At 37.8% G+C, this 26,907-nt stretch overlaps 1 long non-coding RNA gene across 2 annotated transcripts in view; it reads left to right on the forward strand.

Annotated features, from left to right (window-relative positions):
• The window catches only part of LOC107313573, an 80,183-nt gene extending 74,928 nt beyond the window's left edge, over window positions 1-5,255 (forward strand). For both annotated transcript variants that reach the window (XR_001555066.2, XR_001555067.2), the window contains one exon: window positions 3,388-5,255. This is a non-coding gene — a long non-coding RNA (uncharacterized LOC107313573). The remainder of the gene's footprint in view (window positions 1-3,387) is intronic.
• Window positions 5,256-26,907: the final 21,652 nt, after the last annotated feature.

Here is a 26,907-nt window from a genome sequence, read left to right on the forward strand (position 1 = left end):
CTAACAGAACTCTGATTATGAACATAATCCCTAAGATTCCTAATAAAGCTATAGTAAATTTCCACAACTTCCAAATACCAGTTAAGAACCTATGCTCCTGAGACCTATGTAGATGTTTACCTTGCGAAAGAATGCATGGGAAACACTTTTTATCTTGAGATAATACAAAACCATACTATGGGAAAAGCATAAGTGTATGCACTTTTCAGATTAGATACAGCCTTCAGACAGTGACAGGGTGGCAGTGAGGTGCCTAGGACCTTCTTGTTCTCTCCATATTGATTTGCAAATTACTCCTGCAAGAGGAAGCAAGCAATTTCTATAGGGAAAGGTACTTATTAGGTTAAATGATACCTTTTTTGGGGGGGGGAGGAGGGAGGGGGCTGAGTAGGGGATCTGGGATCATCATGGTTTTCAGGAACCCAAAGCTTTTGGGCAGTCAGAGAAGTACATCCTGGTGAGGTCAGGCTGTTCCTTCCCGGCTGTAGCAGCTGGTACACTGCTGCAGCAGGATTTGCTTCCAGAACATCCCGAGCACAGCTGCCGTGTGACCCTGGCTCTGCAACTTGGAAGTTGCTTCAGTGCAGTAATTTGCTCAGAATTAAAAAGGGGAAACTCAAAAAACCTAGCAGACAGAGATGGTGTCCAAAGGCTTAAAAAAAGAGAACTTCTTATGGGGATTGAACTTTCTGTAGCTTGAACTACTTGGTTTTCTGTGAAGACTGTTGATTTGCTGCCTTTTATTATTTTAATATGTCTCCATTAAACTAACAATGCATTAGGAGCCAAATCCTCAGCTGGGATAAATCATCTGATTTATCAGCCTACCTCTGTGACACTCTCCCTGCTCTGGCCCACAGTGTTAAATCCCTCTTCAGCTTCATCAGTACAGCCTTTTCCAAGTTAAAATGCAAGAGACAAACAGAGGAAAAGCCTTTTCCTGTTGTTGCTGATACTGCTCAGAGGCTTAGCACAGCTTTTTGGAGCTAAGGATTTAATTGCGGTGTTTAATCTTAGAGGTATTTAAGTCTTGGATTCTGCTCATTAGACAGATATTTTCTGCTTCTTTTCCCAAAGCCTAAACATCACAAAAACAAGAATGCATCATGCTGGAGCCTCAAAAACACTCTCTAGACATCTCAGCTAGACAATGATGCTCCTAGATGTGATTTTTAAAATCTGAAAATAGGGTTTCTTAGAATCTCTGCCAAAGCACTTTAGGGCCTCTTTCTACCAATGAAAGGCATAGCAGTCTGTGACTGAAAGAATGTGAAAAACAAAAGGTTCAGGACATAAAATGCTTTTACCCCAAGTGGCCTATCAAAATAACAAAATAATTATTTAACATTTGTTTTTTTTTCTAGCATGCACAATGTTGTAAGCAGTTATCTGAGGCAGTATTGTGTAGCTCCTGCTCAGAGAGCTAGCAGGCCTTTCACCATGCTCTGCATGGATGACTACTGAGAGTTGGGAAAGATTCTTCCTAACTTGTACCTCAAGGAGAAATCTGATCGAAAATGGTTTTGTTATTGCTTCATTCCTCTTTATACTTTAAAAGCTCATGAAAAATGGGACCAAAACATATGAATGTGAAATAATGACTTTCTGATACCAAACAACCGTGGATAATCCTATTCTTCTGTTAAAAAAATGTATTTAAAAACTCCTCCATTTATATGAATCATTATTTTTTACAACTAAAAAGTTTTATATATATATATATATATTCTTCTATTTTTAATAACATGAGCAGAAATGAACTTGATAATCTCATTTCTCTAATTGGATTGTGTATCAGAGCATACATTCAAAACTGTTACAGCTACCTGTCAAATCACTGGCAGATTCTTTATCTTTCTAATTTGCTCTAAATGCTTGAAATAAAGTTATTTCCAATTTAGCCGCATATTTCCTTCATGTGGAGAAGCCCTTCACTAATTCCCAGATGAGTTTAAAGTATTTGGGGCATGCTGAATGTATTTCTCTTTTTCTGTCAGTGTGTATAAACTGAGGTATTTGATACTGAAAATCTTCAAATATTCTTTTTATTTCTATTTTTTCTTCAATATAAAACCATTAACTTTTCGTGGCCCTCTTTTCATGTCCTGACTTTTTTCTTTTTTTTTTCTCATGATTGTACAGGCTTGTTAAGGATGGTGGGCCTCTCTGCATTTAATGGATAATCAATCTGAGTATAATTGCTTTGGATTTGCACTAGTATATATAGTAGGAAAGTCAGACTAATTATATCACCATCTCTCCTCAAGCTTCCTTTTGACCTACTCAATACTTTGGAAATTATGCCATTTTCTGCTGTTATTCATTTCTCAATTCTACACAGAAACAAACAAAACCTAGTTATCTCTGGTGAGGTCCTGCAAATTATAACCTTCCACCCCCAAATGATAGCTTAATCTTTCAGGAAACAGCACTGACAGAGAGTATTAGACCTTTGGGGGATAGCTGTGCACTGTGGCATGTGACATTGCACAAAAAGCCACATGAAGGGATGCAAGAAATCTCTGAATACTAACATTAGCTTTGCTTCTGATTTTTTTACATTGATTCACGCAGAAAGGTTGTAGTGCATCTTGCCTCAGGTGTTCACTCTGAAGATCTCTCAGGAAGGTAGGCTTCATTTTCAACTGATGGTACAATGGATACCTTATAATATATTTAATACCACTCAATGTTGCACACATAAAAAATGAATGTAGGTTTAGAACTACACAGTAATGTGCCTTGACTTCTACTTACTGCTAGCTGTAAACTCTGTGGTGAAGGTGGAGCAGCTGAAGGCGAGGAGATATATCTCCTCCCCTGTGGATCATGCTTGCATGGAAAAGCAGGCTACTGGCAAATCCCAGACACAAAACAGGAACAATCTGGGCCATTCTGACCATGTCTCTCTGTCCTGTCATGGACCAAAGATGCACACTCTCGGTGGTGATACCAGCCAACATGACCCACTGCCTCCAACACGGTACACTGGTGGTATTGACACCAGGTGGCCCAGCAACACAGCAGTTATTCCCATGCTGAGGAGGAGCAAATTTCTTTTCCTTTTACTCCAGTTATTAAAAAATAACACATTCCCAAAACTAAGGAGGGAAATTGCAGGCCCTGGAACATAAAAGATCTGTCAGCACTTCCTGGCGTACAATAGCAGGAAGACACTGCTATAGTTTCTGTGGAACCTGGATGGCCTGATACAATACTGTGAAAGAAATACACTGGGCATTAGTGATAAATTTGTATATAACTCATAAGATTTGTGTTAAAGGACAAATAATGCTTTATCAGTTGTATTATGAAAACGTCTTCTCAACTGTGCATAAATAACCCTATTGTTCTTTTTGTTTGTTTGTTTTGTTTTTTTTAATGAAGGTACAACTGTGATCTTCACTGAATAAAAATTACACTTATGTGTTCATGCTTTGTTTCTTCTCTCACGTGTACCCTTACTGAACTACTATACCTGCTACAGAGAGAAGACATGCTGTGGTTATCTGAGCAATTTATGTTCTGGGACATCACCAGTGAACCAGAAAACTGAAGATAAAAGAGAAGGAAAACCAGATGTGGATGAGTGTGTGTTGTATATGCATAAACAGACATCAAAATGAAGGTATGCCATCACAGAGTTGTAGGGGTTGGAAGGGACCCCTGGAGGTCCTCAAGTCCAACCCCCCTGCTAAAGCAAGTTCCCTACAATAGATTGCATGGGAAGGTGCACAAACAGGTCTTGAATATCTCCAGAGAAAGAGACTCCACAACCTCTCTGAGCAGACTGTTCCAGGTCTCTGTCACTATTAATAGTTCTCCAATGGTAATGTCCAATGCTGGGTTTATGCAAATTTCCCAGCCTCTCAGAAATATTTTACTCCATCCACATGGCTGTGCCACACAGAACCAGTTAAGGGATCCTGTTTCAAACTGCTAATCTCTCTAACCTCAGCAATAACCTGGTGATATACTATGGTATGTTCCACCTTGATGTATCCTGCAGATTGACCATGCAGAACACAAAAACAAAGTTTAATTTATTCTGTTTTTAAAACCATAGTTTTATTCTTTGTATGTGAAAACCGTATGTAGGAGCCCAATCCTGTCATTTGACTTACAGGTCTGTCTAGGTATGCAGTACTGATCGTTTTAGCCATATGTTGACCCTGAACTCCCTGATTTAGATCATAGATGATCAGCCTGGACCAGCTCTGAACATAAAAATGAGTAGCTCACGCTTACTCAGACGTATGCCTGAATCTGGTAAATAGAAGACCACTGTAGCAGATAGGTTTTGCCAAGGAAAAGTCTGCAATACCCTTGGTGTCTCCAGCTGTGATATGAAGCATGAGTAAAGAGATGTATCATATAGGAAAAAATAAAAAAAAATAAAAAATGGGAATTTTATTCAGTTTCTGGTAACTTTGCTGGATATTTTGTAACATTTCAGATCACAGAAGTATGTGACTTTTTGGGGAGAGTCAAAATTCATCGCAAAGATAACCAGAAGGGGGGAAAATGATTCCAAATGCTATTTAGTCTCAGTCCCATGCTCTTTCTGACATAAGCTGAGACATAAACTAAGTGGACCTGTAATTAAAATTACTACAGGAGCAAAGCAAACAAACACTGATGCCTATTAGAAACATCCAATCTTGATGGAAAAAAATTGTACTATGATAAACAAAACACTTGTGAGTACCTTAAAAACTAATGACAAATGCAAGATTGTAAGGATCAACAATAAAAATCAAATGAAAAAACCCACCCAAAACTAACGTTCCCTAAATTAATGACAATATTTATAGAATAGATCTGAGCACAGACCTAATATTTAGCTTTATTTAAATTTTGGCTCCCAAGAGAATTAAAAAACCAGCTGGTATTGTTGATCTAATAGCGCCATGTCGGCTTGAGCAGACAGTGTAAGAACTGTGTGAGGTTCAATGTCAACAAGCTATATACTAGGAAAGATTGAGTTTACTATTTTATTTTATGTTTAAATGCTGTGTTGTGATGAGAGTGGAATTAGATGAAATTCTAGAGCAAATATACAGTTTGAAGCTTAAACCCCAATTTGTTTAGTCCATTTAAGCAAAAGGAGAAATATATATCACCCCACTCATTACCACCAGCTGAAATGTATATTCCAACATCAACACAGAGAGTCAGCTGGCTTGGCTTCTGGAGCTCATGAACTATGTATGTTCTCAGTAGTTTACTTTGGTTTTCAGAAGAAGTCTGTAAGACAAAGTTACAAACAACAACAGTGCAATTCTAGTTCATTCTTCAATAGTCACTTATTCAGAGTAGGTAATTCATGATTTGATTTTCAAAAACCTTATAAAATTAGGCTACCCATGCAGGTATCTATTCATGGATTAAAAAAATATATATATATTTTTTTTGCACTGGGAAAAGCACTTAACAGATTTTTTTTTTCTAAACAAATATTTAGAAATGAAAGAATGAACAACAACAACAACAAAAATAAAAAAGTATTCTATCCTCATATAATTAGCCAAGATGATAATTATTTTCACTTACTAAGAAGTATACTATTCAGTCCAACTCTCCTCCTCCTTTCTACATGCTACATATTTATTATCTGTTTCTTTAGAAAATGTTTTTGGGTGCTTGTTCATCTTGAAGGACCTATATGAGAATCAAGATGTTTTGATTATGACATTGATGTAGATTAAAACCAGAATAAATCATAATTTCTGATAGTCAAAAAATCATGAAGTGCGGAGATTTCTTCCTTTGTGAACCTGCATGCAGTTTGTTTTAGTTTTGGATAGCTGACTGCAATTCATAGACTTTTCCTGTGTCTTTTAAATTGGCAACCAGTGAAACACTACCCGAAAATGAAATTAAACCCTGAAGATTTCAAAGCTTTTTGGCAGAGAGAGTTAGAATACATGTCCAGGTAAAGCATAGTCTCTTGAAATTTGCAGTCTGATCTCTAGAAAACATCTTGGTAAATTCAGATGGAGCAAGCTGGAGAATGGTGAGTAAAGGATAGCTGGTCATTGTGAAAGTGAGCAAGGGAGTCAGGTCAGCCATGAATCAAACACAGAACTACTGTGCTAGCTTCCAGTAACTGCTTCTCTACACTGCATTCACTCCTTCTCTAAAAAAGTATTGTACTCGTGTGCCATCATTAATATCTTAATCAGGTACTCTGAAGAGATAGTAACACACCATGAAGAGCCAGAGGAAAACAGAAAAGATGAGTACAGGGATGTGCACGCAGTCTGCAGTTATACAAGAGAGCAGCTCGGATGATCGCACAGATGATGAGAGCTGTGCAATCACCTTAGACAGCTTTATAGCTTGCCAGTATATATTTATGTTTCCAAGTTTATATGCACACACACACACATTAGTACAATGGCTGCTGACAAACTAAGATCTGGTTTATTGATGCCAAAATTGATTCCAGATTGCATGTACAGAATTCCACATAAACATCTTACATGTCCAGAAATTGTGGAATGTGTAGGAGGGCAGAAGAGCAGCTAGCCCTCCAACCCAGCCCAGAGCACAAACACAAACACCCAAAGGACTGCCTGAGTCACACCATACCCAGGAAATCATCAGTAGTAACAAATGTTTTGAGTGACAAATCAGATGAGGGGGTCTGAGCTGCCCCTCCTCCCCATGTCAAGAGAATGGAGTGAAACTCAAGGAAGGAAGTCTCTGTAATGCCCCAAACGCCTCCAGCCTGGAAGGAACTTTCTTTCCATCAGCCTTTCCAACCTGGCTTTTTTCCAGCTTATAAGGAGCAAATGTCAGAATAATCCTGACACGGAAATCCCTTAGCCATGCTCTAAGGTCTGTCTGCACACTGGAATAAAAAAGTGCAAATGTACGCACCAATATGTAACTTCCCTAATTAAAAATAAAAACCAATATATAGTTCTCCCCATCAGTAGTCTCTTCAGGCCCACCATTATGCTACTGATATGACACGCTGCATGGCATCTATCACAAGCTGTCTAGCCTGGCTCTTCTTTATGGCCACTCATACTGAGAGCTCATAATCTTTTACTAACATGCACTTTTAACATAAAATAGAAATAACAGAATAGTGCTTCTATATATATTCTATATAATAGTGACTCAGCAGTGAGAAGGTCTTGTGCAAAGTGCACAAGAACCACTTTTCCTGGCTAGCTTAAAGGTTGCAGAGGAACAAGGACAAGGCTGACAGCAATATCTCAAACTCTGGCATCTACAGACTGCAGGGAGTTACTCAGTGTATTAAAATGCATTTCTGTCTAATACTCATAACCTGTTTAACCATCCAATCACCTTAGCAATGAATAAGGTGATTTTGGATGGAGTTATTTTAATATAAAGGTTGTAGTACTGGCACAGGGAGTACAAGATAATCTGCCTGATGCTCATATAAGACTTCTAGACGACTTCCCTATCACAAAGAAATTGGTTCCTGCCAAAGTGGGATCTTTACCTTTTTACTGTGCAGTTTTTCACTGCAAGAAAGACAGCTTTGTGGAGACAGAAATAAAGAGCAAGAGTTAATATGACCTTGTAGCACACTCAAGAGTAGACCCAAATCATGGATTGCAGTTCTTGCTTTAAAAACTGTTTACACTTCCAGTGATGAGAGTTTAATGGAAAGTACATTGACTCAGACTAAGTGCTCCTTCACTCATTCTTTCTGGGAGGAAAAAAAGAAAAAAAGGCAACCCTGTAGGTCTTTTCCCCTCCACAGGCATTTCTCTCTTGTTTGTTAATCAACCAAGTTGATATTATTTCAACCACCATTCTAAATTCTAGCTTTGCTGGAGCTTGGAAGACGGAGGCAGAGACGCTTCAGGAGATATACACGCATGCATTTAATTTAATATAAACTACATACCACTCCTTTCACTTTCTATTCTTACTCTTGTCCATATGTTCTCAGTATAAGCCACTGCTGAAGACAGGACTAAATAGTCATTTGCCATTGGTCTTATTTCACACCACACAATGTTCAGCAGCTGCTGAGAGAAGAAGAGCAAATGGAAAAGCACTCTCTCATCTCTCTCACCTTTCTAACTAGTAAGGGAGCCAAAAATGCTTTGGCCTGTTCTGAAGTTATTTGTCTTTTACACACATGATTATCTCACGCTTAATATTTGCCTTATAAAATATTTTCTCCTTTGCTGTGGCTTGTTCAAAAGTAGGCAGTAGCCAGATTTGTGCTCTTGGTGAGACAGTTATCATTATATGAGTGAAGCAGAGAAGCACTTCAGTTCCACTAGGGTACAAATTACATCTGTCTTTCCTTTGTTTTTATGAGGTCTAGTATATAAAACAGGATATGTTGGAGGTCCCAATTCAAGTACACAATTCACTTTATGCAAATGTTTATGAGCATTACTAAATAGGAACAACTTTGCCATATAAGGGCTTAGGAAAAGGGAGTTGGAATTGTGTATGTCCAAACTCATGAAGATTCAACCACAGATGTCTCAGCAAAACTCTTGAAAAGAAAACAAAAGTCCAGATAGCAGCAATCTTGTTTATGGGTGAAGTTCATGAACTCATTTGTTTATTAAGGGAGAGGAAAAAAAGCTCAAAAATTTCTTCTAAAGGGGCAGAAAGGGAATACGTGGTATTCTAATATCACAGTGGTCAGATAGCAGACAGTTTAACAGATCATGCTCATATAAAAATGTATGTCATAAAAGGACAAAGTCTTTCTAATAAAGTGTCACCTATTATATTAGTTTGCTGCTTTTTCTATCCTAACTTCCTGGTAAACTGAAGAGACTAAGAATCTGTAAATACTGTGGCTGCTCAAAGTTCAGGCCATCAGAACTATTGCATCCTTACACAGCTTTTTCTTGTCTGTTTCCACTCCATTTGTCACTTCCTGCATGACCTAGACCCTCATTCACCAAGAGGTGTCAATGCTTTGTGCATCACACACCAGAAGCTCTGCAGGGAAAGGGTAGGATAGAGTCCTCCTCATGAATGTGATTTTCTTAGTGTTGCATTACTACACAGGTACTAGATCAGTGTTATGTCTAGTGCACTCACATTGGGTTTGCAGGTTTTTTTTACTAAGTGAAGCCATCGTGTATTTTGTAGTGTAGTGCTGAAAGGATAAAACATTGCATAGCCCAGCTGTAGCACATTTAATTCTGAAGTGCATCAGCTACACTCTTCTCCATAGGAATACTCAGATTTTATGGATTATTATTTGTGTGACATTAATCAATTGGGAAATAACTTTTCCTTAGCCAAACTGTAAAGGAAGAAAAGACAGAAACCTAAGCTCAAAATATACCACATTCTTTAAATTTTTATACTGTTTCCTCACTGTGTAAGAGTTACGTTTGAAGACAAATGTCAAGATTATGAAACCTTTCCTTAGAGCGCTTTGGGTTTGGGTTGATTTCTATTTATAAATTACAGTAATAGAAATATTGCAAAAAGAAAAGAACAACAAGCTAAAAATTAATACTAAAAGCTACCAGACTGGAAGTTCTGGTCTGAGTGATTTAATAGTTCTCCCTTTCTTCCCCTTCCCAATTTCTTATGTCTTCTTGCAATTAATTTAATTTTGAAAACTAAACAGCCATCTCCTCTAGCAACTTAGCACTCAACTGATTCTATGTAATGAGTCAGTCCTTACATTTTCCATACTGCTGTAAGTTCTCTTTGAGCATACATTCCTATTCTCCCTAACTTCTTTATCTGACCAACAATTCTTGAGATGCTTGCAAAATATTTTCTGAAACACACTGGTTCTCTTAGACACTGCCAACTCTTCTTTCTCTGGAGCTATTGCATTCAGAAACCCACAGAAAGAAAGGATTATGAAGTTTGGTTTCCACGCATTTTTTAGAAGCTTTTAGTTACAGAAACTTCAGAACATTTCCCATTGTGTTTGGTGTTCATGCCTCCAGGCCTGAGAGTGAGAGACAAGCAATAAATGAGGACATAATCAGATATTTCCAGGCACAAATTCTTGTACAATTTAGTTCAGGGCTAATTTTTTTTTTTAAATCATTCTCTTCACTAATTGCCTGTATCTACGACCTTTCTATGCTATGTTTTTCATCAGTCTGGTGTACTTTATCATCTCTGCTGGATGAGTTATTCACACACACTGTGAAACAGAAAAAGAACGCTATTCCATGAGTATGGTCTATAATGCATACTTTGTTCTTCAAGAGCTTCACAAACATTAATTATTCCGTGTTGACCATGCGAAAGTGCAGAAATAAAAACATTTGTTCTAAGATTTTCTCCCTAAGGTTTTTTGAATGTTTAAGCACCCACAAATCACCGTGACAACTGCAAAGCCCTTCAAAATCTCTCAAGAAGTTTTGTCAAAAGAACTATAAAAAGGAAAAAAGAAAAAAAAAAAAAAAGCTTCAGAAAATGTCCAATTCAATGCATTTTAATTTCACTGCTTATTCTTCAACTGATTATGACATTCTAGAGAATAAAAGATGGAGAGGAAACATCTTTTGTTCCTCAAGCTATTTTCTGAAGACAGTGCTTCATTATAAGCAATTAAAGGAAGTAGGGTATTTTTCCTTAAAGTTTCTACCATAAAATAAGAGTAGAAATTGTAAGCTATAAAAGCACATGTGTGTAGAATCACCACTTTTTGAGCATTTCCAGTTATTTTCTGTGGCTAATCTACATCAGAACAATAGCCCTGTACAATACATGGCTAATATTCTAAGCTCCAATAAAGCACAAGAAAACAGCGCTAAATCATTTCTACTTGCTGAAATGTGAAAATACATAGACATAGAAGAAGACTGGCTGTGAGCCCTGCCAAGCTAAAAGACATAATTTTTGTGGAGGGGCAGTAGAGAAATTCTGTCACAGTGCCTTTCTCATAGTACTTTCATTCTCTGCAGCAACCTGACAAAACCTTTTTTGTCTGACTAGATGTGGATGTAGGAAACATGCAGACTTGCACACTTTCAGTAGGTAATCAAGAAGTGGCAAGTGTTTAGCAGTACACACGACTGGATACTGACTTTAATCAAATTCCCTCTTCACAGACAGGCCCAGGAATTGGCAAGCAGGGCTTGCTGTCACTAATTAAAAAGCAGCCAAGCCAAATGTGTTTGCGTAAGTCTCATGGTCACACTTCTGTCTTCATGCTTGATATGTGATCAGCATCAGAACTACCTAGTAGAAATGCTTCTAGAAATACACTAGGAATTCAGGTTTTGAAATTTGGGCTGCAGTTACTGCAGCTACATGTACAAATAGGAGCACGTATAAATGAGCAGGCAGCAGCTTGATATTCCCCACGTCTATGAAACAAGGTTAACCAAGCACATCATGGATGTGGAAGAAAAATGCCAGTCACTGTCTATGTATTTCTGTCAGAATGAAAAAAACACTTCATAACTGTCCTTACATTTTGAAAATCAGTCATCATTTAATCTCTTGGTACAATATACAACTTCAGTTAGACACAGTTAATGTACTGTAAAAGAAAAGATCTTCTAACATTTGTTACTCCATGCCATGAAGCCCCTGTAGCTTCAGAGGGGGTAGAAAACAGCCCCTATGTACCATAGCATTGATGTACACTACAGTAAGAGAAAACACTTTTCTGTATAATCAGAAAGAACAGGGAAGTAGCATTCAACAATTAAATCAGTTTCTTCCATAACTTATTTTCTTGTAATCCCAACATCCACTCTCACACAAAATCCAGGTAGCAATCCCCAGGAGTCATATGAAGGCAGAAGAAAGCTTGGAAACTCCATCAACAGGAAATGTTCTCCTTTAAGAGAACCCTTTAAGTCACCCAACTTTTAATCTTCTGCAGAACATATGACACTGAGAGATGCATTCCTTCCAAATTTGGTTTCTGACATCCAGGGACGTTTCTGGTCTGGAGGTTACAAATCAATATCATCACTATCTATGCCACACTCAGGACAAGGTGCTGTAATATTTCTAAGGTCTGCATAGAGTAAGCCCTTTTCTTTACGCCAATCTGAAATAGGATTAAATAAAGCTAGTGGGGGCTGATTTCCCTGATTTTTATTTTTAGTAAATGGATATGACAACTGAGAATATCATGAAATCCTAAAGAGAGACTAAGAAGAGTGACTAAATTAAAAAGCGTATTACAAAATTTCACATATTTGTTTTCAGAAGCAGCATGTTGACCCCTTGGACTTTGATCAGAAATATTTATGAGTTTCACTGATGTTTCCTTCTAAGCGACTGTAACTACTGTTTCCTTGCTGGGTATGCTGGGAAATTTCACCAGAAAAATACTTTTCTGAATTAAAAGATCAAAATTTTGAAAGAGCTAGAACTAAACTCTGTCTGGATACACGAAAAGACCCACTTCCTAGTACTAAAAATGTGGAAAGGTGGGTGGAGAACTGTTTATTCATCCCAATCTGACAGCTTTTCACTGAAGTATGTTGCAACTAAAAGCTGCCTTTTATAACAAGATTTAAAAGTTGAATGTAAGCACGTTATGCTTACAGAAGAGTAAGCTTTCTTCTATCTACAGAAGAACAGCTTTTGCTAATTCATTATTTAGCAAGCATATCGTATAGAATCCAAAGATAGAAAGAGTGCAAGAGAAGTATAATCAGAGCTAAGTGGTATTTTTAAAAGCACATGAAAAGTGTTCATTTTCGCAGGACCTCAAAACTCTTCAGAGCTGCAAATTCAAGCTCATTTTTTACAACTCAAAATTGAATTAAAAAAAAAATAATTAGCATTACAATCACTAGACAGTTTTCATAACATTCTGCTTCCATCCAATCATCCTCACCCTTACAATTGCTATTTAGGACAGAACTAGACATACATTGCTCCAACCATATGAGATAACAGGGAAGAGAAGAAGCTCCAAATCATGTGGAAGCATCTATTTTATGAAAACATAAAACACAGTTCCAGATTTATTGTTTTTCTTTGCAAGGCGCGTCTGTGGAGTTTACACATAAGCTAGAATTTTTACTCCCTTCACCCTTTTCAATACTTTGATTTTATGTCTTCTAAAAGCTTTTCAGTGAAAGTTTCTGTTTCACTCTATTTCTTAGATTGCAGCTTCAAAACATTACTGCTGAGAATACTTACACACTGCAAGAGCAACCTAGAAAAACTTAATAACAGAAACAGTGAAATTGCCCTGAAGATTAGACATCCACAAGAAAGCTGTATAAGTCAACCTAAACAACAGCCAGTAAAACTTGGTAATGAATTATATGGCTCTGTCTTCTGTGTGTCACTTATTTTAATGAGCTCATATTTTGGACATCTGTTAAAGAACTCAAAATATACTTTATACTATTTCATTCTCTGTGCCTCTTGTGTAAAGCCCATATGAACAGTCTTCATAAATAGAAAAACACATACAGCTGACCCATAGGTCATCTCCTACATCACCCATCTCCTACTTTCCAGATCACATGCCAGTCAATAGTGTATCTACTGTGTTTCAGAACTAGCATTGAGATCACAAAGATCATCAAGGAGAGAGAGAGATGCAAAGAAAACAGATAAGAACCAGACAAGAATACAACAAATTCCAAATGCTAAAAGTAGTGGTCTGATGAATCTGAAATCTGTAATAAACCAAAGGCCAACTACTGCAGGAGACTCCAGTTTGAAGCAGTATATTTTTCTTAAATAAAGACTTGTGTAAGAGGTGGGAATGAATATGTTTTCGTTAATTTTCAAAGGCAGCTGTTGTTAGGCAGAGGCTCACTGGTTTGTGTCCTCCAGGAAGTGTCCTAACACAAAAATATTTTGAAGGTGAAGAGGTCAAAAAGTAAGTGCCCTTTAGCCTGGGAGGGCTCAGCTTATCAAATGACCCTGTAATTTGTCATGCAGACATCATTATCACAATACATCTGTTAATCAGGCTAATATATTGTGTATATCCATGGAGAGAGGCCTTTTTTCTTTGTACCAAATACAAGAACCATTGCGTCCAACTCTCTGAGTTTCTTCCAATTTGGGATAGTCTATGATTCTACATATGTTGATCATAAACTAATATAAACATGTAGAGGGCACTGTCAATTCTCTGGTACATTTTCCACTATCACATACATCAAACACACAACAGGCACTGTCAATTTTACTATGCATATATCCACTTTTAACATCAAATTGCTATATTGAAGTTTTGATTGCCCACACATGAGTCTTTCAATTGATAATTTAGCACTAGTGCATAACTGGATTATCTCTTCATCTCAGGCTTCTGAGATGGCAAGATTTTCTCCATGAAACCTCTCAGAGGCACTGGTAACACCAGTATACCCCATTATACCATCAATAGGATAAAATTTTTAAAGGAAAATGGGTGCTCCTTTTTCAGCTCTTTGTCATTTTGCCTCCTTGCCAAATGTGCTTTTACACAGCATAGTAATTGGACAGTAATTATTAGAAAATGACAAGTCACCACAGATTCATTGGTGACTGCATAAAAACCACTTATAAAGAAAATAATGGAGGATATAATTGACATTTCATTTGTCAATAGGCTGAACTTCAAGAAGTAAGCTACACAGGGACCAATGAGAACGTTTGCTTCAGAAATTTGTACTAAGCAACACTAGCAGAGGACTTCTGGGGGCTTCTAAACATATAATTTGTGGATTGATGGTAACTAGGCACAGTGCTGACATTAGCTCCTAGACAATGTTAGACAATAAGAAAGTACGGGAAATCCATGTTAAATTATTCTCCTTTGAGTATATGTTTTGTCTGACCTGGAAACCACACATTCAGTCCTGTCTGAAAGACAAAGATTAGTTGCTTAGGTAGGTGGGCTCTCAGTACTACCTTGCATGAGTCTGATGACAGACTGTAAAGGATGGCTCTTTGTGCAAAGGGAGCTGGCTTGAAAGCAGAATATTGTAGGGAAAACAATACCATTTAAGCTCCATTATACTTTTTCCATTGTACTTGGGCAGGGTGCAAAACTCAGAAGACTGCCAACAGAGGCTTGGTCCCACTTTTCAGCCACCAGTTCACGACTAAGAATTTTAGGATGTTGCTAGCACTGTCTCACAAGGCTTCCATCAAATTTTCAATAAGCATTCAATCTGATCAAAAAAGAATAAATAACTGTACATTAAAAATGAATTCCTAAATTCAGTCTGTTTTTAAAAGGCAATCTTTTATAAGTTTCACATTAATGGGTGTGAACATCTACCAATACATGTGCTGGCTTGCCACAGTCCCCAGATCTTCCTGCTTTGACCATACTTAAATGATGTGTTTTGAAGATAATGAAGGGAAATTCTTATACTTAGTATTTCTTGTAGCCTGTATATCCAGGGTTATTCCTTGCATAGACTACTTGCAGTAGTCTATACATTCTGGATTCATATCAGCAGCCTCAGGAGCCTCCAGCATCACTGCTTCAGCTCAATAATGTAAGGAAAATTACTGTCAAGCTCTTTTTTATACTTTTTCATTAACCAGGGTTTCTCTTCTTCTCAGCCCCATTTTCTACTCATACATTTCCTCCAGCCTCTACCAGATCAGTTGAAACTTCACGTAGCCAAGTAAACAGGTATTTGAGATCAGGGTAATGAGCAAGAGAAAACTTGGGAAAAAAATAAAAAATAATTTTTAAAAATCCCAACAGCAACAGTACAAACTTCAGTATAGAGGACCCTCAAGAAGAGTCAGCCCTAAGGTTACCTATGGCAGGCAATCTTTTGTTCCCATGCACTTGACTTAATATATAAAATGACCTCAGCTAGCAAGGCTAAGAAAGCTGGCAAGACCTGTGCACCTTAAAATGGCAATTCAAGTTTCTTAACAAGAAATTCATAGATTTTATAGCAGTTTTCTGCCACAGTTTTTCCTTTACTAGATCTTTTCTGCTTCTCACTACAAACTTTAATTCTTTCTTCTAGGCTTTGGCCCATGAGCTCTTTAAAAGGGACTGAATAACTTTTCCCACATGACAAATTGGCAGCATTGGATAGTTATTATTCTTTAGGTTAAACAAACAGTTTGGGTAGGGAGCAGGTCTAGGTTAACTGAGGTAACAAGAGGAACAGAGCTGCTGCTAAGTCCAAACACTTGGTGGGTGGCATTTCCTTGATTCCCTATTGCTGCTCTGAGTTGCACAGATTTGGCAAATCCAGTGTTTTACGTTTGGGAATCAGAACTAAAAATCTGCACATTTTTGGCTCTGAGGTCACAGATCACAGTTTGGTGGGCTTTTTTTTCCTGGGTTGGCTTTGATAGGAGAGGTAGCAATTTATTTTTGCATCTGCATTTCCTGCAGGTTTGAAAAGAACCGCATAGTGTGGATGGGCAATGCCACCAAAATACTTATTCTGTTCCAAATGGGACTTTACGGGACTTTCCACACTTGCTTGTGGATCTCAGTGGAAAGATGAAGTATTACCTCCTCTTAAGGACTCCTGTGGTCTCAGCATCAGCTTATTTTGGGGAAATCTCATAAGATTTATTCCAGTCATTGGTTTGCACTAGGAGGAGTTAATAAAAGTGGCAGGTTTCATTTTTAGGAAAAAAAAAAAAAAAGCCTGTATGGCTTCTACAGTGTCTAGACTGGACAAGAAAGTTTCATAAAATTAGGTTTTTTCAGAAGGCAGGTATGTCTCTTGGCAGCTGCAATGATGTTTGAATGTTAGTGTTTGCACAGAAGCCCATACCATGCTTTTGAACTAAACCAAACTAGATCCCCATGGGATGTCTCAGCTTGTTTACTTTTATGCTGCTGGAAATTTGAGGCAGTTGTTTAATTGGTTTGTTACTTTACTATCCCAATAACTCCTCGTGTACCTTTGCTTGCTAAATCCTTGAAAAAATAAAATAAAGTGAAATAAAATCAGTCTCATAAAGACTGTGTGATAAGTGCAGCATCAGCAATTCTCTAAAAGAATTCTGTTGTTATCAAAACTGACATTGAACAGAGTCTCAGAATAATTGATATGGGCAACAGGGTAAGCATTTAGTCTCCCAGTAGGCCAGCCACCTGTGCAAACAGCATTTCCAACTTCTATTTCAGTTGCTGGCTCCCGAACAGTCAATTATTTAGGGCTTTCCAGAGATTTCACTGGTGGAAAAATAAATAAAAATATCCATGTCTGTGTTTGAAAGGTAGTTTTATCAGCATAGCTCAGTTGTGCAATTATGTATTCTGTCTTTGTTCCTCTTTAGAGAACTACAAGTTTTCAGTAAGACGGCTCTGTTTTGTTTAATGTTTGCAGAGCAATGCTAGTACCCCTCATAATGTTCCCATGCTCCATGTAACCCACACATTCCCTTCTACCTGCAATGCCTTGGCAGCTGCAGAGGAGCCAAATGGGTTTGCAGGAGCCACGTATTATTTCCACCCCGCTTTTCCTCTGAAAATGAAAACTCAGTTCCTGAGTAGCTCCTAATGCATGACTGCAGTAATGACTAAATACCAGTAAAAACAAGCTACTCTGAAATACCTTTTCCTGCAGTTCAAGCTTTCCAGGGTATTACTCAAAGATTAAAAAATAAATAAATAAATGTGTTATTAAACAGAGGAATCATGAATCCTGTTTACCTAACTCAAATGGATCAGACAGTGGTGTGTACTATAAGAATATCATACTGTTTTAGAAATGTCAAGTAATTTAAAATAAAAAAAAACACCTATAAAGAGCTATATATATCCACCTATTTAGGGAAAAAATACAAGATTTGAAATCCTGTTTTATATTATAAATGTTTATTGCAAGGTTTTCTGTACTCATATCTGAAAAGTATATTTGGCTACAGAACATCTTAGTAGAGTACTTTCTGCCTCATCCTGCACTCTCATGGAGGTTTTGGAAGCAATTCTTCTAATTATTTATGTGAAAATAAAGTTTTTGAATGAAACAATTCATGTGAGAAAATACATTTCTAAATTAATGTGTTGAATGCTTGTCTATATTCTGATCATTAGATCTCAAGAATAGTGATTCAGAGAGAACGTACTGCTTAATTCTTAGTAGTGATTAAATTACAAGATATATGATGAGATAGGTAAATCATTTGTCTGTAGATTACTCTCCTTCAAAGACTATTTACAAATGACATTCTCATTGTTAACTCTACATTCAGTTTGCCTTTGTAAAGCATTTGGTCTCCCTCAGGATGAGCTGTTCACATTTCTGCAAGTTCTTTAAACACTTATGCTAGAAGTATCTGGTCCCTTCCTCCTGCTGTTGCTCAGTGAAAGACAGAAATCACTTTTCAAACCTATTTTCTTGCAGTCCTAAGGAGAATGTGAAGAACATTATCTGGGCCAGGCTGTGGCATGGTTCCTTCTGGGTGAGCTGCTACTTCTGCCTAATAACAAAGCAAAATTTAATAATTTTTAAAAAGCATGAAATTGCTTCCAATTTTAGAGCTTAGCCAGTCTTTCTGAACTGGAGAAAGACTACAAACAGAAAATTACCATCAAATTGCTTTCATACCAACATGGTGATGCATTCCCATAAACACATTTGAGAGCCTTATGTATGTTTAATGACTCGAGGGATAAAATTTCTGCTGTACTCTTCAGCAGATTTGCAGTTTGCAGTAACTTAATTTTTCCTTTATTTCCTGTTTCCCAGTTCCACCCTACTGTTCCTAATACTGTTGAAATGCCACCTTCTCTTTGTATATGGAAATCATTGCATCAGACTATGATGTACACAGTAATGCCTCCTATTTGTTTCTATGGAAACTACAATAGATATAAAGAGAACCATTTGCTCTATTCTCAGCTACCAACCATGATTTTTCAGCATAATCACTGCCATTAATTATCCATTTTTGCCAACAAAGAACAAGATCCTTCATTCTGCACTTGTTAAAAATCAACACCAGTGGAGGCACTGTCACTGCTGCTGAAACACACCACCCACCACCTCACTGTGTTCACATCCACTGGTTGGTCCCCATCAGCATTAACAAGCATCAGTGAATCAGTAGGTGCCCTTGTTTCCTCATGGAGGAATTCAGTGACAACGTTTTTCTCCATACACACTCCCATGTCAGATGCCATTCTGTCAGACTTCCCCTCTGCTGCCATCTGTCACATGGCAACAATATGTTATGGAATACTGGCAGTTGGCAGGAAGTTTCAACCTCTGCTGTCATGCCACGAACATCTATCTCTGACCTCATGGGCCAATATTGTAAAATAAGAGGTGTTACTTTTGGAGCAGCCCTCATGTTTCCTGTTATTACCAATGGAGAAGAGCACACTACATTAATCCTAATGCAAACAAACTTTAGCATCACCTAGCTATTATTAAAGTTGCTTATTATTTTGTCTAAAATAGTTTTTTCCCAGCACATACTTCTGCTTCCCTGCCAACCTAGGGATATTTCTGTGGCACACACAGCACATACACAGAACTCTGGAAGAATTCCCCAATCTCAAGGGGTCTTAGAAAACATTCTGTTGTGACGTTTGCACATATGCCGTCTCCTCAACCGTGGAGACCTTAAACCTCTCCTTCTCCTCAATATTGCACGAATGAAAACAACGCACACAAAAAAACACTTATGCAGGATTCTCACTATCTAAACTTCTCCCTCTCAACAGGAGTCTCGAAAGATCTGTGATTTCCATCACGTCTGCTCTTCTGGGGGCTGTCAGGCTCAACTAAAAGGCTGTTGATCACATACCTATGACTGCAGGCAAAGAGGAATGGAACAGCATGAGGGAGTTAAACTCTGACTTTCTGTTTAAATTCTGTACAGTTGTTTTCAATGAGCAAGGAAAGTTTGAGCTAAAAAAAACTAAACCAAAGCAAAACAAACAAAAAAAAAAACCAACCCTGTTTTCTGCTGAGAGTAAAGATAAAAACTTTCCAGCAAAAGTAACCATTTTTTCATGAAAGATAGGCCAAAGTTCATCAGTTTTGTTTGCTTCATATGTCTTTTCCATAGAATCCATCAGGGCAAATACCACACTAAGGTATTCACTAACACAATGCTAGCATTTGGCATCCATCCTGCATCAGCTGAACTCATAATCATTAGAGAGATTTACATGCTCCAATCTCTCTTGTTTTGACTGGTCAAAACCAATCTTAATTCAGAGTGCTGTTTTCTACCAGATGTCACTCAACCCTGAAGTATACAGCTCTAAAGTAAGTGTGATGCCAGGCAAGATCACAGAAGGATGAAGATTACATATGCTGTTTTAGAAAAACAACAGCAGTGTGATACAGTTTTGTTCCAATTCTTTGTCACATTACAGATATTTCCCTTAAAACAAACAAACAACAACAACAACAAAAAAAAACACCACATATTTTGGTGTCTTTATTGCAGACATTTCTATCACATTTTCATCTGATGGGTAAACAAGTACTCCCCCATCCAAATCTAGTAGTTATTTTTAAGTGCTTTTTTACATGTTGATAGAGGCTGTAAAACTAAACAGCCTGGGTGATGTTACATTATGTTATGAAAATACCATGGGTTAATTTAACAGGCTATCAAGTGGCAAGGATAACTTTATGGCAGATTTTATCTTACACTCTTCCTCTCCCTTTTTTCCCTTCGTCTTTATCCTTATTGACTTTCAAAGACATGGTGTATCCACATCACCTTCTTGCTCATAACTCACTTTACAAACAAACTTGAAGATGCTGACCCACATTATACAAAAAATTTTCTTTTCCACTACTGAAACTGTTTTATAATGCTAGAAGCATTTGCTTCACATTATTGTCCAAGCACATTGTAAGTAAACAGCAAATCAGTTTTTGCCTGATGAAACAGCTTTGTATCAGTTTTGCCAATAGCAAAACTGTTAAATTCACATCAGTGACTCATACAGTTTTCTGATTACCATAAAATAGCTAAAAGCCTAGGAAAAACAGAATCATATGTGGAAGAATTACTTCCTAGGTGTAACAACTTGGGTTTCACTGCATACAGTTGTAGATATGCTATTCCATATTATTTTGTAAATTAAATAACCTTTGTGTTTCTTGTAGTAAATGAAGCCTTTCATCTCAGATTGTACCTGACTTCCAGCTTTTTTCCTTAAAACAAACAAACAAAAACCAACAACAACAACAAAAATAACACCATCAAACCGAAGACCTTGAAAGACCTTGCAGGCTATTCACACTCCAGCTTTCCATATCTCCTGTGAACCCTAACCAGGAGCTGACAATTCTTATTCAAGCAAAAAGTCCTCATCAGAGGATTCACAGTCCACACCCAGAAGCCTTTGTTTCTTCAATAATTATGCAGATGGACCAGGCATTTAAATTAGGCTTTGAGAATTAAACATCAAAAAAACTCCGAAATATCACAAAAGAACTGGCCTTTTTTGCCTCTACTAATTTTTAATTCATCTTCTGCCATTTTTGATGCAGGACCCATTCCTTTAGCTCTACACACATGCTTCTTCCAAGTCAGCCACATCAAAAGAAAAGAAGATATTAGAAGCATTCTTCTGTCATGATTTTCAAATAGCAAGCTTTGTTGTGAAAGATACTTTAATTGGATGTAATTGTCAGAATATATTTTCTACCCTCAATCTGAAATGGTGGGCTTAGTCCCCTCTACACTTAATAAACTAAGGAATTCAGAAATGGATGTCTCAGAAATGAATCCTTTTCTGCCATCTGGGACACTGCTAGAGTCAGTAATTCTCTGTGCTGGTGGGAGCACAGATGGAACTGGAGAATTAGGGCTTTATACAGATTGTGCTGTAGATTCCCTCAGAATACGAGCTTTTGTATTTAAACAAATTAAGTACCTCCTTCTGCTTGGTTGCATAGATTTCACAATATCCAATCACATACCCATGTAATCCTTTCATTATTGCAGCCTCAAAAACCACATGACTGAGAGAAAAGAAAGCAAACCTCTTTCTAGAAGCAGAGTACAATCAGACAGGTGTTGGCCCTATATGACCACAGGGTCAGGAGGAGGACTCTTGGACAATATTGACTTGACATATGGATCATATAAGGACCACACATACAATATTTGATGACCATATATTTGTCCTTCTATCACTTCCCCCTCCCCCCCCCGGCCCTTCTCTCCCATCATATGGCATTCCATGCCTTCTTCCCTGAGTCCCTGGAAAGAGTTTGAAGCTGGGAAAGAACTTTTGGAGTGAGATGACTAAGGCAGAAAAACAGTTCTTCTCTAAAAGGTCACCTGACAAAAAACATCAATCATCAACACTACTTAGGTAACAAACAAATTTTAATTACTTTTTCTGGCCATCTCCTCACTATTAATCTATTGTGTCAACAATTTTTGCTGCATTTTGAGTTCATAAGGAGTTAACTTCAACCAATGTGCGTTATTTGAACATTTCCCAGAAAACAAACAAGACAGACAATTAGCCATATATTTCCTGGTGATTTGGAGTTGCTTATAAGTTCTAGTTTCAGTTCCAAGAAGTGCTGAAGGAAAAGCTGTTTCTTGAGTTGTTACCTTTTGTTCTGTGGACATTACAAGTCCAGTAGACCAAAAATAACTCTACACTCTTCACATAAGCTACAATTTTAATAGTCAAAATGTATTAAATCATTAGAAATCCTACTAAGCTAGACATTTCCGCAGTAAGCTGAACAAGGTTTCCATTCCAAAAGTTATCCTTGCCTAGGATACATTCATCACCAGCTTGGAGGCCAATGTGCATTTAGACACTTCGTCTGGCTGCAGAAGTATTTTCCGGCAGTTACTATTTTTTGTCAGCTAACAGCATTGAATCCTCCAAATGTTGAATTGCATACTGTTAAGTAGAAATGATCTTTGCTTTCTATTTTCCCTTGCCACCTAGTGCCCCCTGGTCCCCCAGGCTCTGGCTGCACTGTTCATGCTGGTCTGAGAATTCCACTGGAGTCCAGGAAGTGCTAGGATCAGATTTTCAGAACAGAGGGTGGTGAGAGCTCTGATATGGTGGCCAGAGAAGTCTAGTTGGGACCCTGCTGATGCCTCCCTGTCATGTACAGTACCAGGCAGCAAAAGGGGAACAGGTAAGCACCCCTGGGGGAAATCACCACCATAAAATCTGAAACAAATGGAATTAAAGTAATCTTAATTTGCCCTAGTCCACACTGAGGAAGGGCTGCTAGACCAGAGATTAGGTACAGTGCTTTGGCAATGCACTAAGATCTACAGATAGTCACATTTTGGTGCATAGTATCACAGCAACCTGTTTGCAGCTGCGGTATTGAAAAGTTACAAAATGTTTAACTCTACTGTTTAATCCATTCCTTGAAATCTGATTCCATAAACTGGGACGCAGATTTTTTTCATACTTTGCATTCCATTAAACAAGTAAGGAAAGAATTAAAATGCATTAAGTTTCCCCTCAGTCCTTCTACTTCAGAAGCCTACAGAAAGCAAAGCTTCCACAGATTTTTGAGATAACTAAAAAATTCCCGTACAACAGAATTCCAGGCTTGGCCCATGGGAGCTGACTTACTATATTTGTCATGTTTGAGACAGTTTTGTACGCTCCAAAATGCTTCCCTGAGTATGCAAGGCATAAAATTATCTTAACAGTCATCCATTTTAAGAAGTGAGAAAGAGTATCTGTAGAACCAGCTGCACCATGACTTGGCACTAAGCTACTAAAAGGGCTATTTTAGGCTTCTAGTTTGTCAGCACCTTAAGGATGATCCCTCCATACATCTCTCTGTACATATAGAAAAGAGAAAATCACTGATGCTCTCAGAACATCCTGCTTTCCTATCTTCCAATTAGTTTTGAGACATTAATAGGCAAAAAGTATTTCATCCAGACAGAAGACATGAATACCAACATTTATATGCAAATGAATTCTTCTCCTCCCCCTTGTTAGACATAGGCTCATGCCTGTTCCATCCAGGTGTTTCACCCACAGCTTTTCTGCAGTCTCAAGTCCTTTTTTTCACCTTGACTATCAATGGTGTACCCATCAGAAGATACCACAATAGACTCAATAAAGAAAGTTCTTTTGTGAGCCTGACAGAAACTAATCCTTGATCTCTGTTATTTAGAAATTTCGTATAAGAACAGTTTTCTGAGATGACTGCTGATAAAGCTTCCAAATGATACAACAGTTAGTAGAGTAGCAAGAGAGAAGTGCAGATTGCCACTTTTAACTGTTTAGCTCACTGGGTTATATGTTTACGGGTTTATAACACAACCCATTTAATCAAATAAACGCAATGTATTTCAGTGTTAGCACACCTTATAAAAATGTGATGTTCAGGAAGATGGAGCCAGTCCCAGTGAGAATTTGAATTTCAGAACAAGAATGTTGTTTTAAGATGAGGCCAAGGGAACCCAGGGTACTCAGAGAAATGAAAGCAAAACAAGAAATTCCTTGATAATTTTATATACACAGTCAAGAAATTTGGTGGTGAAGGCAAAGACTGTTTCATTAAAGCCTGCAGTAGCTAGGAGCTATACAGTTAAACTAGTGAAACCTTGAAATAGACACCTTTGAAGCTGGGAAGGTTAAACATTAGATTCACTGAGGACCTGGTTGAGCTTTGACAGAAGATCAGACAGCTTGCTAAAATGAGCTTTGATCAGCTTACTGGAGAGTTTTCTCAGCCTATGTAAGAGCTATATCAGAACAAGATCCTTCCATTTATCACCTTTGTTCACTTTCTCTCTAAGAAACATAACTGCTTGAGTCTCACATCAAACAGCTACACAGTTGTACAATAACTGTAATTGAATCCCATTCCTGAGGTCTCTACTGAGATCAAGTAGAGTTATTTTACCTTGAGGAATAAACCTGTTTTGTTTTGCTCCCCTAGTGCTAAAGGCTATAGCAGTAGAAGAGAAGGCGCTGAGCTCAGGGGATAGGGCTCTGTAGTAAGCCTGTTTGCAGTGGCATTCTCAGACCTCTGCTTATCCAGGAGGAGAGGAAATTCTCCCCAGAAGCCAGAGATGAAGAAATATTTCTGGCCTAAATTTTCCCTACAACATGACGATAGGAAGAAAAAAGATGCAGAGGATCCATCCATCCATGCTGCGCCCTACTGCAACAGACATCCCTCAGCTGGGTCATGTATAATACCTTTGAGTATTAACATACAGACTAACTGAAGTCTTACTTCTCAACACAGACTATTCAACAGATGTATGTCTGTTTTACAAGTCCATAGTAACTGATCTTCTAACTTTCCTTCGCATAAGGAACACTTAGGTACAAAAATCATTGACCCCCCAACACACATCTCTTCTAGCAACCTGTGTGCTGTGAGAAGTACCACCTTGGGTACTTAATTCTTTACAAACTTTCAGACAACTTGAAAAGATCACCTAAACAAATTTCCAGTCTTGGAGAGTTTGAACTTGTGATAGAAGCACAGGGATCATTACCAAAAGAACATTACAGGTAGTGTTTTATACTGCAAGATATACAGTACCACTGTTCTTCAGTTGCACAGCAACTGGTGAGTACTTGAACTCAGAAAATGCCACATGTTCAGAGAAAGACTCAAATATTTCATGCTCTATAATTCACACTGCTGATGAGACTGGCCTGTTACTAATTTGTTGGGTTTTTTAGCACGTGCATGTTTTTTGTTTGTTTTACTATGTGCAGCTGTGAAGGCAGCAATACCAGTCTTAAATATTCACAAAGAGAAGGTATTAAAAAAAAAAAAAATGCTCACCATATCTGAAGATCTAGGGTCACAGAAAGAATCCACAAAGGAGTGACCTCCAGCAAGAGAACCTTCCTCAATGAGTGTCCACCCTTAAAATGAGATCTAGGATGGGTGGAGCAAGACTTCCAATCAGACCGGTAAATTGCTTTCACCTGTGCTTCCAGGGCTAACCAGGTCTTTTCTCCAGGTGCTCAATCAGCAGTTCAGGCCATGACTCAGCAGTTCCCACACAGCAGCCAACCAAGCTAGGGGTAGAAGACAACAAGAATAGAAGAACTTTAAACACTTTTGCAGGAATCAAGAGAACACATATTACAAAACATAACAAGCCAGGTCTACATTACACAACTGCAATGCATAACTGCTCTTCAGTACTTTCCCCTCAGTGCATTTCCTGGAATGAAGTATAAAGAGGAGACTATGCTGATGTGCATAAATAAGACCCAAAGTAAGCATATGGAGCTGGGGGATGACAGCACGTTGTCCAAGATTTCTTCTGGCATAAATTATAAACAAAGATAAAACTCTCCCTTTATTCTATTCATGTGTTTTTTTTTTTAAAATACACATGCAGCACTTTTATTTGCACTATAGCAGCACAGATATTTTTGTATTATCTTCTCTACTCCAATTGCATCCCCAGTGGAGAAGCACTGCAGGTTTAACATTGACCTTAACTTTGTAAGTCTGGTACATAAGCATGTTCATATGGAATCAGTTTCAAACATTGAAATAGTATGCTGCGTCTCTTGAGTATAAGAGGTTTTGATATTCAGGTATTTAGGTGCTGCATGTACATTTATCAGTGTAAACATTTGCTTGTGCTCCTCATAGTGAACATCAGGCATACTTTCAAGTGCAAATAACAAGAGAATATTACTTAAAAAAAATAGGCCCTCAGGAAATCGATGTTATCTCCCGAGTCCAACAACTGCAAAAATTTCCCCTTTGTTTAGTTCTTTTTATTTGGTGTTTTTGTATTCATCACCACCACAACCAGACATACAAATTACCACTTGGTTCTTATAGATGGAAAACAAAAACATGCAAAACAAACCTATAACTTCCTGATTCATGAAAATATTCATGAAATTATAAGAGTTATTTCTACCTACACTGAGGCCTCAAATTCATATCTGGGCAATTTCTGTGAGCAGTTTCAGCTAAAAGCTCCACAGTGTAAATATCCACCCTTTCAGTAAGAACAGGGGAAAAGCACTTCAAGCAAGAATGGTATTCCAGGATTTATGATTTTCTTAACTACCCAAGCAAGCAA

The sequence above is a fragment of the Coturnix japonica genome, chromosome 4 (assembly GCF_001577835.2).
Source record: "Coturnix japonica isolate 7356 chromosome 4, Coturnix japonica 2.1, whole genome shotgun sequence".
Taxonomy (NCBI): Eukaryota; Metazoa; Chordata; class Aves; order Galliformes; family Phasianidae; genus Coturnix; species Coturnix japonica.